This window comes from Netta rufina (assembly GCF_964035555.1).
Source record: "Netta rufina genome assembly, chromosome: 7".
NCBI classification, from domain to species: Eukaryota; Metazoa; Chordata; class Aves; order Anseriformes; family Anatidae; genus Netta; species Netta rufina.
The window spans coordinates 9,312,371-9,329,805 of record NC_140130.1 but is presented as its reverse complement, the minus strand read 5'-3'; the positions used below and the strand labels follow the sequence as shown (position 1 = coordinate 9,329,805).

Sequence of the window (17,435 nt, the reverse complement as noted above, 5' to 3'; positions counted from 1 at the left end):
CCAGGGAGGGGGGGGACAGATCTTTCTAGGCTTCTCAAGACCCTCTTCATGTTCAGTTACTTCATGGGCAAAACACATTTGGAATAAAACATGCAAATAGAATCCCATGCTAAAATCCCAAACATACAAATCTCATTTCTAATCTATCAAACATTTACATAACCAGTTGTAATTTCTTACATACAAACACTTACATAACCAGTTGTAATTTTCATATATATATATATATATATACACCTTTCCATACACAGCAGAAATAAAACACCAAAACTGTGTATTTACCTTCTCTGACACTGATCTATTAAATTGAAATAAGTACCTACTACGCACATGACAAAAAAACTTCATAACTTCATTTTTGGCTCTTGCTTCCATAGCCTACACTTTCTCAAGGGACAATTAAAATGTATTCTCTTGGAATGCATATAGAAGTATAAGCTATTTCTAAGCAGCATTTAATTTCAATAGAATAAGCATAGTTTCATCACATACTTGTCATACTGTTTTGATACAAGTCTTCTAAAGGCATGACAATTAAGAATACAATTAACTAGCTGCTTCCTCAATTCACTCCATAAGTTTTCATGGTTTATATAGAATTTGTGTTCAGTGTTCCATAAAAAACGTTATAACCCTTATTTGGTAACACGGGATACATTTCTGCCTTAGACTGGGAATAACTAAAGCACAGAGAACAAGAGGGAAGGGGAGAAGCTGCTGGCAGAACTAAAAAGATAAACAGCTTCTGCTCTTAGGATAAAGCTATGAACTTTAAATAACACTCACCACTTTCAAGTCATTAACATGTGCAGGAGCTCCAGAAGCACTCAAGTGTATCTCTGCAGCACCCTTGCTTTCACCCTCACATTACAAAGAAATTCCCATTACGTTAAGGTGAAAAACAAGCACGGGCTCTCCTCTGATAATGAAAAAGACAACCAAAACCACACAATGCACTAGTGAGGGAGCTCCATTTGGTAGTGTGCCAGTCTGCCCATGCACCCATCTTAAAATGTCACAGAAAACTGATGGTGAAACTACAGAGAGCAAACATAATCATGGCCTCAGCCTTTATCTGTGAAGCTGATCAATAATTTTTCAAAACCACATAAGTCTTAGTTTGTTTAGCATGCAGAGTGGCAGAAAAGCCATTTGTACAAGGAAATAATTATGCTCCACAGACTGTAGGCTATACCACATAACCACATTTTTTAGTCCAAGGTCCAAATCAAACCACAGAAATTCACATGGGTTTGACTCAGACAGTAGAACCGGTGCAAACCAAAACCATAGCAAGATACAGTTTCAAAGAAAAAAGGTTAAAGTCTCACAAATACTTATGGAACATGTTTACATGAACTACGTCTGTAAGCTATCTCTGTATGAGGCCAGAAACAGTGATGTTTGAATGATGACTTAGAGAGGGGAGAAAAAGGACTTTTGCACTTTGAACCATGCCACTTGCAGCCTTTTCATTTATCCTGTAGGCCTCTTAATTCAGATACTGCTTTTTTTTTTTCAATTATTATTATTATTTTTGAAAAGGTCACAGGCAGACACAAGAGAAATTTCCACTGCACTATTCCTCTCCTTTTTCTAGGAATTCACTGTGTTTTTCTAGTGCCTTTTTTTGGCTCCATTTCAAAGGTTCAGAAAAATATAAGAAAAACATGAGTAAAACAAAGATGACAAGCCATCGTTTCACTAGTAAAGAAAGTGTTATAGAAAAAAATAATATTAGAAGAGAAGTTACATTTATATGGACGATGAACTCCATGCATTCTACCTTCCTGTACTTAAATCTTCAGTCATTTGAAAAACAAAAACAAACTAAAAAATGGCAAGAACTGTAACAGAATAAAACTGCACACGCAGCAAGCTGAACAGACCTAAGCATTAAGAAACAGAAATGCTGCTTAATCAAACACTATGTGCTTCTATCCTACTTTGACATCCGCAACATGCCATGTGCTTATCAGTTTAGGACATGTGAAAGGGTTTGTGAGATCCTTCAGGCTGGGTTGGGTGCTATGTAACTAAAGTGGTAATCTCATTAGGGGCACTCACATTTGAATGACATGTTCAGCTGAGGACACTTGTTTCTACTGCCTTGGTTTCTGTCTGTGTCCACAGAAACATTCAGCGCAGCTTGGCACTTTTACAAAGAAAGTGCAGGGAATGTGCCTGCATCCTGGCCCACGTTGCCTTTCGACACAGCAGGACCTCTTTCATGTGTCCATGCAACCACTATCAGGTACACAGTTTTCTTTTTCCAGGCTTAAGTCCTTTCCTCCTGTTTTTGTTTCCCCTCTGCCAGCCCTCAGGAAGCTCCACATTTAATTATGGAGAACTGCAAACAGCAAAGAAGCTAGAGCTGCAGTCACAGCTTCACTTGAGGGGATGTTTAGCATTGGTCTTGTCTGCCTTTTATCCTGCTACAGGCAGATCAGAAAGCCAGTGATCCACCCAGGTGATTATTTCAATCCTGCCTTCTTTTCAGAGGTGAGACACACAGGTGCGCTCACCATGTCAAGTATCCAGAGCAAACACAGGGAACTGGACTGTTGCAGCAGGTACTGTGCCATCAAAGCTACCATCACAAACCTCCACAAAACCTTCTGGGAAACCTGAGGATGAAATGAACTGAGTATACATAGTAGACAACCCTCCTGCTTTCAGAAGCCTGTGGTGTTTGGATTAGGTTTTAGTTGCTTTACATAACCACCTATTAGACTGTTCCAAAAATCACTTTTTGTTTGCTCAAATAACAGCATTTTGTTTCTCTTGGGGTGCCTTCTTTCCTACATTCTCCAGCTATGTCAAAACCTGTGATGTGCGTATAGTTCCCTTCCTTCAGACAGGAGCTATGCCGAGTCAAATGAGGCCACTGGTGTGAGGAATGATATTTAAAGGTAAAAAACAACAACACACAACACAACATATTCCAGGAGCCAGGTGACATTTTCTCTTCAGATAGCAAAACAAAGATTTGTCCAGAGCTCACAAAGCCCCCCCAGAGTTGTCCCCAGGTGACTGATAGGAGCAGCTGTGAGGAAGCTGGATGGGTACCAGGCACCACAGGCCCGCGGTGCCAGCAAGCTCTGCGCGCAGAAGCATACTGCAACCTCCAGCAAATGCCGCAGAGCCTGGGCAGAGCCATCCCTCCAAAACGTCAGAGGCATTACACTAGCGGAAACAATTCACATATGCTAGGAGACCATGTGGTATTACAGCAAAAAGACTTTAGGAAAGCTACAACTGCACGCTTGGGAGTGCATAGCCATCAAGTGAATGAAATAAAAACCACTAGAGTCAATGCTAAACTAAGATGAAAGGAAACAAGTCATGGAAATTCCAATTGTTCAAGTTGCTACCACTTTGTTAGGCTGGCTGCATTACTCATCATGTATTTTAGTTGCAATGGTAGATGTGCTCCTGGGAGAGCCTTGAATTACTGCTACTGCAGCAGCAAGGTTGTGTCATTCGTGTCATTTCAGAAGTAGATTGCTTGAAAGTTTATTTGACTTCTGATCTGCAACAGAATGTGTGCTTTGGTGCACAGAAAGACACCTGCGAGGTCATGGTTGCTATAACCCTTTATCGTTTTCTTTGGGCAAGCAAAATACTTGAACTGCAGAGAAATGCTATCACTTCTTTGCTGATAAAAAGACCTTCACCAAGAAGGACCAGAAAAAAGGACAAAATAGCATGTATTTACTGTATATTGGCTAATCAGTACAAAAGAGTTCGATACAAATATATACAAATTCTACACGTTGTCAATGGAAAACATTTTTAACTCTTAATTCCTACCCTGACAATGTCAAACTGAATATAGAAGTAACTCCTGGGATCAATGTTTTTTTTTTTCAGCACAAGATCATTATTGCTTCCAAAGCAATTCTACAGTGCCAATGAGCTCATTGCCATCTCCCTTCCTTCACTGCTACAGCCTGAACTAAGTTCCATTACTCCTCCTTCTACTTCCACGTACAGTGTTGTTCACCCATTCAATCAAAATCCTTCTGCTCTGACAGAACTTCTTTCTGAGTTCCTCTGTCGAGTTGTTAAGTCTTGTAGTTTGTACTTTCTTCAGAAACTAAATTTTCTACCCTTGGCTTCAGCAAATTCTGCTTTGTTGATATCTTTTTCACATGCCGGTTTCAGGTCCCAACAGAATATAGTATTCTTAGGGAGACAGCTAGAGCAGCATAATGGAACATTATCTCCCTTCTCTGTAACACAAAGCCTTCAGAAATGCAGCTCAAACCACTTTCTGTTTGGCCCTTTGCTGCTGCCCATATCACCTTACCAGCTCATTGAATTTGCAGTTTACTCTCACTTCCAGATCATTTGCCATTAATACTTTCACCATTACAGAGAAAAACAAACAAACAAACAAAAAAAAAAACAGTATTTTTGATGTTAAATACTCTTTTTTACTCTGCTACAGCCTCCTTTTACTATGAAAAAAGAGTGAATATACACCATAGAGTAGCCAACCTTCATCTTTAGAAGATTTTATGACTTTTGAAACTATGTTAAACTGCAAACCACACCTGTGGAGAGGGGGAGAGAGACTAAGAAGCTGCTTTGGGAAGGGAGTAAGTCCAGACTATTTACTGCCACTTTCACCCCCATATTGCAAAAAGACTTCAGTGTGTGTTACAAACTTCTCGCCTTATCAGCATCTCAGTTATGGTTTTTAAATGCACCCACTACAGCATGTAATACTTAATGCTTCTGTGGCACCGACTTCACCAAGATACAAAGGATTTTGTTTGTTTGTTTGTTTTAAAGAGAAAGAATACCCAAACAACTGTTGTTTAGGTAAACGTTACCAACTCCTTTTTACCTATGGAGCCAGAGTGCTGAGGTTACCAGCTTTAGGTCACTAATTGAACCAAGAGCAGCAACTGGATTAAAATGCAGCTCAGTTTCAAAGCAGGTACTTGAACCAGAAAAAAGGCTGCAACGTGCTTTGCTGTTTTGTTTTTATTCTTCTCGCCTGGCTCCGGGCTGAAACCAGAAAAGCAACCCTGCAACGACTCTAATTTGTGCCATGCTGCAGGGAATCCTAATCAACAGTTTGGGCTTACTGAGAGAAAAGACCCAAGAAGAAAAAAAAAAAAAAAAAAAAAAGGAAAGAAAAGAAAAAAAGTAAAGAAAAAGAAAAAGGGCTGAAGAGAGGCTTCGTGCAGATCGCTGTCAGCTCCACAGGGCCATAGCCAGAGCTGACATCTGTCACAGGGTTTCTATGAGCCTGGCTCGCTGCCAGCGAGCCGGAGACTGGGCACGGCACGCTGGGGGGGCAGCACGGCTCAGAGGAGGCACCCCGCGCTGCCCCTGTGGGGTCGCCACCCCAGAGCCCCCTCCTCACGGCTCCCGGTACCGCCCCGGTGGGGCAGGGCCCCCCTCCGTGCCCGCCCACAGGTGCAGCGATGCAGGATTTCCTCTTCAGCGAAGAAGGCACCCCAAAGCTAGGTTTGCCCCAAATGTCTCACCTCCTTTCTGCCTCCCCAGCACAGCCTCCCCTGGGCAACACCTCCCACTACAGAAACTTTCCCTCCACGGGGAGAGTTTGAACAGCGGCAAGAGGCTGCCGCCCTATACCCTCCGCTCGCCAAAGGCGCTTTTCCTCTTGGGCCAGCACAAGCCCTCCCGTTTTCCACCCTGCGGCTGCGGCGGGCCCCTCGCCTTCCCTCAGCGCCACCCACCTGTCCCGGCCGTCGGAGCCGAGCTGGCGGGGCGCAACCGGTAACTCCAGGGGCCGACCGGGAGCCGCGGGCCCTCAGCGGGCGGCGCTTGCGGCCAGCGGGGCTGAGGGGAGCGGGGAAGGGCGGCGGCACCGCCCGCCCCCGAGAGCCCCGCAAGCGGCGGCCGCCCCCCGGAGCGTGCCCGGCGCCCCCTGGCCGGGCTGGGAGGAGCGTGAGGGGAGCCGCCGTGGGTGCGGGGACCGTTACTTTCCGTGCCGCTTCCTAGCGGCCGGCTGTGAACTGAGCTCGCCTCTTGGCGTGGTGGCAGAGCGGGAGAAGCGGCAGCGGGCTGTGGGGAGCCGAGCGCCGGGGCAGCAGGTACTCGCGGCCGGGGGGCGCCGCTGCCCGCAGGGAGGCGGCGAGGCACGAAATGGCGGCCGGAGGGTGGGGTGGGGGGGGTGAGGGGGGGAGCGGGGGCGCCCCCGGCGGGGCTCGGCTGCAGCCTCCACCCGCCGGCCTCCTCCCCGCCGGATCACGTGGCGAATCGCTGCCTTCTCCGCTGTGCCGGAGTTTTATGTATTTATTTATTATTACTATCATTAATATTATTATTTTTTACTTGCCCGCTTTCCGTGTCCCGCAACCCCTGTCACAGAGCCTCGGGGCCGGTTTCACCCTCGGCCTCGTCAGCGGCTCCCTCCTCGTGTCAGCCCGCCCGCCTGTCCCGCCCGGCTGAACGCGCGGGAGGCTGCGCCTGGCCGACAGCCGCCCTTTTCCGAGTTAAAAAATCAAATCAAATCAAATCAAATCAAATCAAATCAACAAAACCCTCCCCGAAGCCGACAGGCTGGCGCTGCCTCGCGGCCGGGCGTGGTTAGAGGCGCGTGCCCGCGGCGTAACGGCCCCTTCAGCACCAGGGACAGGCCCGGCGGGTCGCTGTGGGATCCCGAAGACAGTGCGTCAGAAAGAGCTCGGGATCTTTTCCCCTTCTGCCACAAGAGCTTCAGAACTTGATGAGCTGTTTAATTTTTCAGCGTTGAACAGCGCTTTTACCATGCTGCAAGCCTCCATCTTGTGCACGTTGCTACCATTGCACTGAGGGGCTTTGATTCCCTTTGGGAGGATTCAGTGGAAATAAATGAGGGCAGAACCTGATCTGACCTTCTGTGGCACTTCTGTGTACTCTGTGCTAGTTTCATCATATGCTGTGTGCATTTAAAACCCTCCACAGCCCCTCAGTAGCATGTTTAAGGGGTAGGAATTGTAATTGTCAGAGGAGTTTTGCAGTGGATCTGTGTTAACAAGTATCAGGATGAAAATACACACTTCGCTCTCCTTGGAGTTAGCCTTTGCTCTCTGCCATCCGTTGAAGTCCTCATTAAGTCTGCTGGCTTGTAGAAGCCCTCTTTAAACAACAAAAGCTGCAAAATCACAGGTAGTTCTCCTGCAGTTGAGCAAACCTGTTAAAGTAGCAGAAATGGTGACTTAGCTGGAAAATGTGGTACATACAGGGGGGACATTATTCTTATTTGATGATAAATAAAGTGATGATCTGTTAGATCATCTAAGGCACATATCTGAAGCTGTACAAGACCATTAACAACTTGGAATCTGCTCCCTGGAGAACACTGGCAAGGAAGACTGCAGGTTGGCCTGTTGGCCTGTCCTGACAAGAGGCTGATGGGTTCTGCTTCAGAATATGGTTTTGTTTGAAACAAGGTTGAATCTGCTAGCTTGTGCATTGATAGTTAAATCACTCGAGGCCAGAGAAATTGAAACTATGGGAGCTCAACCTCTTCAGCAGTCTCTAAGGGAGCCTACAAACTGTTTGTTTCCCGACAGCTTGTGCTGGTCTTTCGGAGGGACAGAATCCCCTATCCTCTTTTTTCTAGGAGGCACTGGTCACAGTATTAAACTTTAATTTTAAACAATGTTTTACAAAAATGTTGCTGATCTACCAGTGGTCTTGGAATAGTTCTGTGAAACACCTCCAGGATCACCAGTTGAAAACTAGAGACTGCTGGCAGGCCATCCTGTGCAGAAAAGCCTAGCTGCGCTCTGGAAAGTGACTTACTGAAGATTTAACTGTCCAGTCTTCTCTGACACTCAATGTGATTTGCTTTTGACCCATGAGTTTTAGCCCAGCCTGGGCTATTTCCTTTCTTGGGAAATTCTGGTAGTTCTGCCAAGGGTTAATTATGGGTTTTCTCCAAATCTTTCTTCAAGTCTTTTGTCCATCCTTCTAATCGCAGTCTGGTCTCCCCAGCTGCTTCATTGGCTGTTCAGCCTCAGATCAGTCACAGAAGGATTGTTTTCCTCTTAAAATAAACAATATAAAAAAAATCCACACCTCACATATTTCATAAATTCCTGTAATGTGATTTCATACCTGATTATGGTTTGCCCAATTTAGTTGCACTAAGTGTGAACTGAAGGCACAACCATTGCAGATGGAGAAGTAAAAGAATGATCTCCCTCAGCAAGGCTAGCCTCCTCCACTACTGAGGGGTTCCTCGCCAGTGATGCTGTTAGGGAAATTAGTGAGTAAAGTAATACATTGCAGCACAAAGTATGGATGTGCTTTCTCCCAGGATAATGCTTTTGACATCTGATCTCTTTCCCTTGGCCACTGAAGGGGTTACAGTTCTGAGTGCAGAAGTAGTGGCAAGCCAGTGATGAGTGTGGCTTTCTGAGAGCTTTTGTTACTTTGATTGCAACCGATAACAAAATATTACCTTTAGTCTGATTTGCACTGTGTAGGTGTTATTTCTCTGTGGTGACTTTGATGTGGCTGTTGCAACAGAAGAGCTCACTTTCAGTAGAGCACAGATCTGGGGTGCATTTGCACTCCATCAGCTCCAGTAAGTGAAGCCTTTACATTTGTGACTGTGTTTGTTGCTTAGCACTGTCCTTTGTGCACGCTGTGTAAGGGGGCTGGAGATTCAGTGGTCTGTTCCTTCTGTCAATAGTGAATAAAATCAATTGGCAAAACCCCCCATTTTCACTTCCCCTCTAATAAAAGCCTAGAGGAACTCCATTAAAGCAAACACTATAGGAACATCCAGTAACAGTCCAATTGATGTGGGATTATAGCTTAGATATTGGTGTTGGCAAAAAAGCTGCCAAAGGAATCTAGTATTTTGGGTCTTCACAGTTATTTTGCTTAGCAGAAATTTTACAGAAGATCTTAGGGAAATGTACCAAGCATAGCTCAGATAAGAATCATCTTTTTAGTGTGGCTCTACCTTGTAAGACAGAGATCTGTTGTTCCCATTTTCAGTCTTTTGCAAAGTTCCTTGTGCTGCCAACATAGAAGGGCAAACTCATTGCAACTCATCTTTGCTCCAAATGAGGTGGGTTTTTTGATTTTTGCCCAAAACTAAAAAATAAGGCTGTCAATATGGTAACCTTCTTGGACTGTTCCTGTCATTTCTTTGAGCTGCATTAGTAGCATAACATGCTCAGCACAGGGTCAAAGCAGAGTTAGGCCAGGAGGTAATTCAAGATGGGCCATCAGCGGGAAGGACTCCAGCAGCGCAGCCTGACTCATAACCCAGGCTGTTTTCATGCTTGGGGCCAGTCCAGCCTCAGAATGCCTACACAGTATCTACAAATCTGGTGGTCCGATTTTAGACAGAAGAAGAGCTTGAATTCTCTTCAAGTTTAAATTCGGTCTGTTTTCAGTTTATCTAAGTAAATGTTGGCCTCTTAATTCTAGCTCACTGGTCATCTGTAAATACTCAGGTGTAAATGCACGCTCTCTGAAGGACAAGGTATTGTGAATGTCTTGCTGTCTGTTTCACTTGATACCTCTCTGCAACTTTCGGTTGCGGGCTGATTAATCCATCACTACAATTTTCTTAAAACAGAAACTTCAGTCCTCTGTTTTGTTATGGAAAAAAGCTCACAGTTTGGACCCTTTACACAAAACCTTAAAAATATTGCAGCACTCCCAGAGTAAATGCTTTGCCTATTGAAAGATAAACTTGGGTACCATGGTAAATTGCATTGTCAGGGTTGCAGAGAGACTTCATGCCATACTCTCACTCAGTGCTGATTATCATTGGAGCTTACCACAAAGCAATGCCAGCTGAGTATCAGCCTTGTTCAGTGTGGTTACCTGGCGTCTTGATCTGATGATTTGTTCAGCTCATCCTAACGGTTTATTGAAACAATTCGAATAGTGGCCTCTGAAGACTAGGGTAAACTTAGCTGAGAAAGTTGAGCCAGTTGGCTCTTCCAAATAATGGAAGCACCACTCAAGTACCACTTTTCCTTGAAAACTAAAGAATTTGGAGGTAATTATTTACAAATAATTCTTTGGCCACTTCATAGTTGTGGGTGAAGATAATTTTAAAGATTTTATAATAATCTTGGCAGCCACTGGGGAATGACTGCAGGTATATGGGCGTTTCAAAGGGTAGCATCCCAGTGCCCCACCTTTCAACATCCCAGAGAAATTTTCCTGGCCCTTGAAGCATAAAGTATATTTGTTTAACACCAGTGCCTCAGCAGGTACACCAGAGTAAACTATTGTTGGAGTAGTGTGCATATTAAAAATTAAATAGAACAAACTGGATTTAAACCTGAACACAAGTTTTCCTTTAGTACGTGTGCATTTATGCTAGCACTCTGCTTTGCCTGCTATATAAACCTACACAAGAGATTTCTCTGCAAAACTAAGTATTTGTTACTCAGTGTTCATAGGAGCCTGTACTCAAATTCCCCAACAGAATACAGTGACAGAACAGCTTCACAGGAGGACTAAGGTATTTAGTAATGATGTAACCAAAGTCATCTCAGTTTTCATTTGCACATTCGTCCATTCCTTTCTTACTCCTTTCAGTCATACTGGGAGTAACGGAGGAACTGAACTCAAAGCATTCGGGGATAACAGGCCTAAACACATCACTGCTGCAGTAAATGAGGATTCACAGATTCCTAAGGACCTGGAATGACTGGTCCCCAGATTCCATGTTGCCAATCTTCTTAACCATTCTTGCATTTTTTCCTAATTTCCAGCTACATCTGTGGCATAGGGCTATAGTAGCACTAGCTTCTAACTCACGTGGTTCACATCGTTACTGTATGTATGGATTCATGATCTCTGGTTGTAAGAAGCACAGGAACTTGATGTATTAAACCCTTTGGCTTATCCAACAATGAGAGGTAGAGCTGCTCACACAATTTATGGATTGCCAAGATGTGGTGTAATACTTTTGGAAGAGTTACAGAGGCTTATGGCTAGATTAGAAGGGCAGGGTGAGGGAGTGTGCTGGCTGCCACAGGCCAATGTGATCCCTAATGAATGTGCTGCATGCTGGATTTTAAGTAGTAAGACAAATCAAACTGAATTAATTCAGAAAAGTTTAAAATGACAATGACATGCCATAAAGTTTTCTAAGAAAGGCAATTCAAAGGTTAGGTTATTGTACAACTTGCCAGAAAACCCTATGTTAGTGTTCCAGTTTCCATTGCAGAGTGAATGTTGCAATGAAATATGTGCTGTGATTTTTTTTTAAGAGATCTTGCAAATTGAGATTAAGTAAAATAATAACAGTCAAATTATAACTGAAGTCAAGTGATTCTGCTGGAGCCAGTGTTTCTTAGGTAGAACCAAGCCGCTACCTCTTGGAGGGAGGAAGCAAGGGAAGACAAGTGCCTATGAGTTAGTTTTATGTTGAAACAGAAACCTCATGGTGTCCTCTTGACTTGTCAAATCAACCGATACTTTGAGTGTAATTTGCACTGAGCATGTAATAGCTGAGACTGTTGCATTAATACTTATGCAAAGTATTTCAGTTGCTGAAGTTCCACTAAATATTCCTTGCACAAGCAGGATCCTTTTTCAGATATCTCTTCACTCCTAAGAGGTCTAAAACTGGGGATGAAATACTACTGTTGTGAAAATCTTAAGTAGGAAACTAATCATTAAGACACAAAGTGCTCAGTAGGGGATGTTGCTTTACTGCCATGGGACTTTTTGTTTTCTTTTGTTTTAACATTGTTAATTGGCAAATTTAGAGCTCGTTTGAGATCTCTGTGAAGTGCTTCAACTCTCAGAGAATCCTCCTTAAAAAGTGGGTGAGAAATTACATTTCTCTGGAACCCAGCTTCTATCAGGATCTACCCATAAGACTGAAGTATTATATAGTAAGTCCTTACTGGTGTTACCCTGTTCCTACCTGCATGGCTTTGCTGGTAAGGCCATGTGGACCTGGCCAGCTTTTAGCAAAAGAAATGCACTGATGTTACCTAAAGCCCAAATCCTGTGTTTCCCAGAAATAGTTTCCAATGATGCTGGGCAGTCAGCTGTATTGTTCTGAAAACTCCTGCGGTAATTTCATTTTTAAAATCTGTAATTCAGGCAGCTCAAGCTATTGCCATGTTCATGACCTGATCTAATAAGCAATTGCCTTTGTGCTGTGACCCAGTAAAAATGGAGCATGTTCGGCTGTGATGGGGATTCTTTCCATTTCAGGAGGCAGCATAATGAAAGGAAGCTGGCAGATACAGCTCTCTAACCCATGCTGTGGCCTCCTTAGCCCTTTCTCTGAAATCGCTATGGTCTGGGTCCTACACATGAGAAAACTCGAGGAGGTTTGAGTCAGTGAAAGAAGCAAGGGGAAATCTGACGCCAGATGGTAACTGTTGTGTTCCTTTTGGTGATAGTGGCCTACAATAGGAAAGAGGAGAAACATGTTTTATGCAAAGGTATTGTGCTTCATGATGCTTCAGGATTCTCTGTCTACTTTACAGCCACTTTATTTTGATAAATTGTGAATTATGTTTTCTTTTTTTTTTTGCTTCCTTTGTTCTTGGCCATCTTCTTAAGTAACAATTTGGGGTAAATCAGGAATTAAAATGGTTGTGATTTATTGAAATGGAGTTTCAGAGGGTGTTTCATGGAGCTTTCATGTTTTTAATTCCTTCGGAAGAAATAAATGACCCCTGCAGTGTGCAAAGTGAACAGCTTTTACTGTTAAAACTGCATGATCCATTTCTTATCTGATTGAACATAATGATCCAGGACCTGAAAAATTGGTGTGTTAGTTCTTTTTTTCTTTTCTTTTTTTCTTTTTCAGATGAGAAATGATTTTCAGAAGTAATCTATCCAGTGATTGTGACCTACCACAGAGCTGACTAATGCTACTACCTCAACTTCGTCCTTCATAAGATTAATCACTCTTCTTACTTCGCTGAACAGCAGCAGAAAGTGAGTTTTAATTAGTGCATCTGGAAAACAGCACTTCAAATAAGATGTATCAATACACTAAAAGGGTTCTGACATGTGCTTCTGTTACTCAGAGACTTCAAGCAGCATCAAAAGGATTCATATTTTTAAATAACAGTTGAGGGATTATTATAAACCTGGATTCCATCTGGTTACATGCTAAGGTAGAAGCATCCATGTTTCCTTTAAAAGCCGGGAGGGGGCTGTATTTAATTAACGATGGTATTGGTGTCTGAGGACATTGGGAACTGCTTGGAAAGGGGTACTGTAAGTGTGAACTAGGGAGAACTAGAAGATGGTGACACTTCCAGGAGGCAAGACCCAGGAGGGTTTGAAGGCTGGGCTGCTCCAGGACTGTCCTTGGGGTGATGGATGAGGATCTTGGCCATCGTATCTGCCTGGTAAAAGGAGCAGAGATCTGGGCTTACAGGGTCTCCAGAGGTCAGGGTTACAAAGAGAGGTGAGGTGAGAAACAACTATTTCATGTCAGGCCCTTGAAGAGGGTAAGTGAAGGCCTGCCCTCTGGAGTAGCTAGCAAGGAGATGACTGGTCTCTGCTGGGACTGGGAAAAATGAAAATCTCTAGATGAGGACTGAGCTGAGCAGACTCTCTGTACCCGGTGCAACAGGATGAAGGTGAGTAGTGGTGTTGAGAAGGAGTTTCTAGATTCAGATCTGAAACCTATGGTTTAAAAAGAGAAAAATATCCTGGTTTGTTTTTAAACCTGCTTCTTATTTTTCCTCATTTTTAAATGGACTTTCGTAGTATGTCTAATATAAACAAATACAGGGAGAGGTATAACCTGAAATGTTCTGTTATATTGTATTCTTTACCTGTTCTTCAGTTGCGTGTTTACAACTATGACCAGTCTAATACATATTAATACTACTCAAAGTCTGATGGAGATCTAATTTTCTCAAAATCACAGCCCAGCACTGGGCAGATGCATTAGAATCCAGAGCTTTGTAATGATAGCCACGCTCTCCAGACACTGGAATTGCTGCTTAGAGTTCTTAGTAATATAATCCTATTTTTTCCTTCAATAACTTCCTTTTCCCACTGATATTTTTTGCCCATGAATAGAGCAGAAACCTTACCCATGAGGCATCAGTCCTCTTTCAAGGATCTCTCACTTAAAATTGTCCCCTGTAAATTAGGTGCTTCTCCCCATAGGTCTGTTTCAGTGCCTTCTCCACAGATAGTTTTTCTTTCAACTTATGTACAGTAGAGGAAAAACTTGATTCGGTGATTTGTAATACAGTTTCCTCAAGGGAATACATTATTATACATTGGGCTCTTCAAAGAATGTACTCAATTGCATAATACAGATTTTTATTAGTTATATTTTACCATTAAAGTGCTGATTCTACTTTACTCTTGTAACAAAGTAAAATATACCTGTAAGTGGTAACTGAAGTCAACTTGGTGAGTGTCTATAAATTATTTCTGTTGAGTACCTCCTGCTGAGAAAATGAATTACTATGCATCCCTTCTACACTCCAGTACAATCTCTGGCTTTCATCTGTAATTATTTCACAATTAATTCTTTAGACTTTTTGATAACCATGTAGTGAAAGATGAAAATGTGAACAGTTGAAGAAAGAAGTATTATTTCCAGTTGTGAATCTGGGAATGAACTGCAAAAGTAGAGAGTAGCCTCACGATGATGAAGAGGATATTATCCCTATTTTACAGCTAGAAATACTGGCATATGAGATGATTAAGTGATTTGCCCAAGGTCACCCATAAAAGATGGGGAAAAAAACACAAAAAATAAAATCTTCAACGTCTGATTCTAGCTTTGCATTGTTGCAGGACTGTCCTTTCTCCTCTTTGTAAGAATTGGTTTTATCAAAGTGCTTACTTCTTGCTACATCAAATCACAGTTTGCGGCACAAGTTATCTGTCAGTATTAACCTTGGCTTTACAAAGTGTCAAACTTAGGAGACTTATTAATATACAGTTGCATGGGGTTAGCCGCAAATACTAAACTGGAAAAACATCAACAAAATCCAGAAACTTTTGGTACAGACCTAATGTACTTTTAACTCTCTCAGTTATGTATCCTGAGGGGTTGTGTAAATGTCTATGCATGCGATTAACTTCAGGCATATGAAAAAAATTGTTAAAAATCAATTATACCAGTCCAAAGTGCACATTTGAGCATGGATAGTACATTTTAAAGTACTAGGGCTTTTGAAGGAAGGGCTTTTACATTAGGTGTTTGGTCACTTTCTGTGTGAACCTTCAGGCATGGCACTTTGTGGCAGGGTACAGGTGTTCTGTTCTATCTTTCTAGTCAATGGAAAATATACAGTAATTGTAACTATGCCTCTAAGTGTCCCACAGGCTATTCAGGAAATGTCTTTCATGAAACTTTACATTGGAGCACTTGTGCTATCCAATCATGTAGTGTCAGATTTTTGTGGCTGTCTCTGAACTGTCTTGTACATGTGTGGTAGTTACAGTGAACGCTGAATAGTGAGGAAAATGAATAATGGCTTTGTATTTACTTTGTGGTTAAGGCATGCTTTGTGCAAGTTCCCTTGAGCAACTTTTTTTTTTTTAACATATATGTCATAGTAACATTCTTAGTGGCTGAACCTAATTATTCCTAACAAAATAAAATGCTGAAGCTCTATGGTGTTACTGAGAACAGGTTCTTCTTTGTGGGGAGGAAGAAACAGATGTAAACTATTATAATGTAACATGCATTGTAACTGCACTATCATAATGTTTCCCATTACTAATGTAGGAGGTAACTATCTCCAGAATAAACTGTAATATAAGAAAATCACATACAACTCCATAAATGTAAGCACCAGACAGCAGTGGACTAAGAGGCACACCATGAGCTTTTTTTCAGGTCATGCCTGCGTTAGATTGCTTGCTGAGACATTTTAACCTGAGCTGCAGCTCTCTCTGCTCTACAGCATATCTGAGGGTTGACTTAAGCTTGATAAAGTTAAAAAGCATTTCCACTAATTCTGCTTATTCTTCAAGTGACAGATAGCATCAGAAGGCCTAATTAGGCTTTTTTTTTTTTTTTTTTTGATGTGAATTTCTGTGCTTCATGACTGTGTGTGTATTCTAGTAGCTCAAATGAAAGTGGATATTAAAAATGTTCTCCAACGTAACATCTCGTTGGCAAGGGTTGGTTACAACCTCACTGAAAGCAGTCAGAAATGTTTTTGGTACTGACTCTCAATACTGCTGTTTGTGTAAGCTTAAAAATTAAGGAGTGAGAAAAAGGTTGCTGTCAAGAGGGATAAAACCATTTCCATTTTTCCCAGCCACTGGTCCTACTGTTTACCCCCAGTTTCAGGTGAATCGTAAGAGTCAATGTCATGGCCAGAAAGTGTTTATAGGCAGTATGCCAACCAACTACCGTGAGACAAGCGATGTGGCCATGAGATCCTGACAACTCTGTAACCAGTGAGGTGATATCAGTGTTTGGAAAATGTACCAGCATTTTCCTCTGCTGACGTGACTCTTCCAGCATTTGCTTTGCTCTGTGAGCCAGGTACATAGAATTCCCGTGCTGTCTCTCCAGCAGAAACCAGCTGCTGGCAGGACTGCTGTAACCAAGCTAATGAAGGAGTACTTTTCTCAAAAAAAGAAAAGAGCTTTTTTTTTCTTTTATTTTCCTAGAGTTTGCACTTTATATTAGACTAATAAGGCTAGATTTGCTCTTGAAAAACTGCTGGCTTTATTAGGCTTACACTGCGCTGATCATCTACTCAGTCTACTGTCCTGATAAGGGATGTGTGAAGTTCGCAGTTGTCAGGATTTGTAAGTTGTCCTATTTACAAGTTTGAAAATGAGCATTTAGGCTGCAAATTTGATGGGGCAATGAAGATACAGTAACCTTCCTTTTTGTTCTATATAAAATGCTTAGTGCATGGGACTGTAGCCCATGTCTAAGGTTGCTAGGCATGACACTACTCATCAGTTATTTCTCTGTTATAAGATTTCTTTTATATAAACCTATTTATAACGTGGGTCTTTTCACATTCCTATGACATTAACAACTGCAAAGCTACAAGCACAAGTGTTTAAACTGAGATACCTGTTGCTCAACAACTGAAATACCATAGACTGATACTAATGTTGCTTTGCAGATAAAGACCCTCTCTCTTTAGAGTCCTGTGGAAATAGTTGTTTCAGAAGCAGAGACATGCAGCTGCCCTGCCAGAGTTACTGAGATGCTAATATCTTTCCTTGAGGGATCAGAGAAGGATGAGGATTACACTGCAGCACTTCCTGCAATGGCCTGAGTAATACCTGGCACCAGTCAGACTGAGAGAAACAGGGGCACATACAATTTTTTCACATTATGCCTTAAGAGGTGTAGAGACTGCCGAAAAGCACTGGATGTGCCTTTATTATTTTTTTTTCTGAATGTCAAACTTTTTTTACATAGGATTTTTTTTACACAGGACTTCAAACAAACAAACAAACAAAAACACTCTTTGCCAGCAGAGTGGACAGAGAGCTTTTCTTTC

At 42.4% G+C, this 17,435-nt stretch overlaps 2 protein-coding genes across 4 annotated transcripts in view; one reads left to right on the top strand and one right to left on the bottom strand.

Moving 5' to 3' along the window:
* The window catches only part of LDB3 (LIM domain binding 3), a 118,762-nt gene extending 112,904 nt beyond the window's left edge, over positions 1-5,858 (bottom strand). Inside the window, exon 1 of the mRNA XM_084289741.1 lies at positions 5,718-5,858. The gene's annotated coding sequence lies outside the window, so the exon portion shown is untranslated. The remainder of the gene's footprint in view (positions 1-5,717) is intronic.
* A 75-nt stretch (positions 5,859-5,933) lies between these two features.
* WAPL (WAPL cohesin release factor) overlaps positions 5,934-17,435 on the top strand; it is a 155,177-nt gene continuing 143,675 nt past the window's right edge. For all 3 annotated transcript variants that reach the window (XM_084289739.1, XM_084289735.1, XM_084289736.1), the window contains exons 1-2: positions 5,934-6,074; positions 12,782-12,912. The gene's annotated coding sequence lies outside the window, so the exon portion shown is untranslated. The remainder of the gene's footprint in view (positions 6,075-12,781; positions 12,913-17,435) is intronic.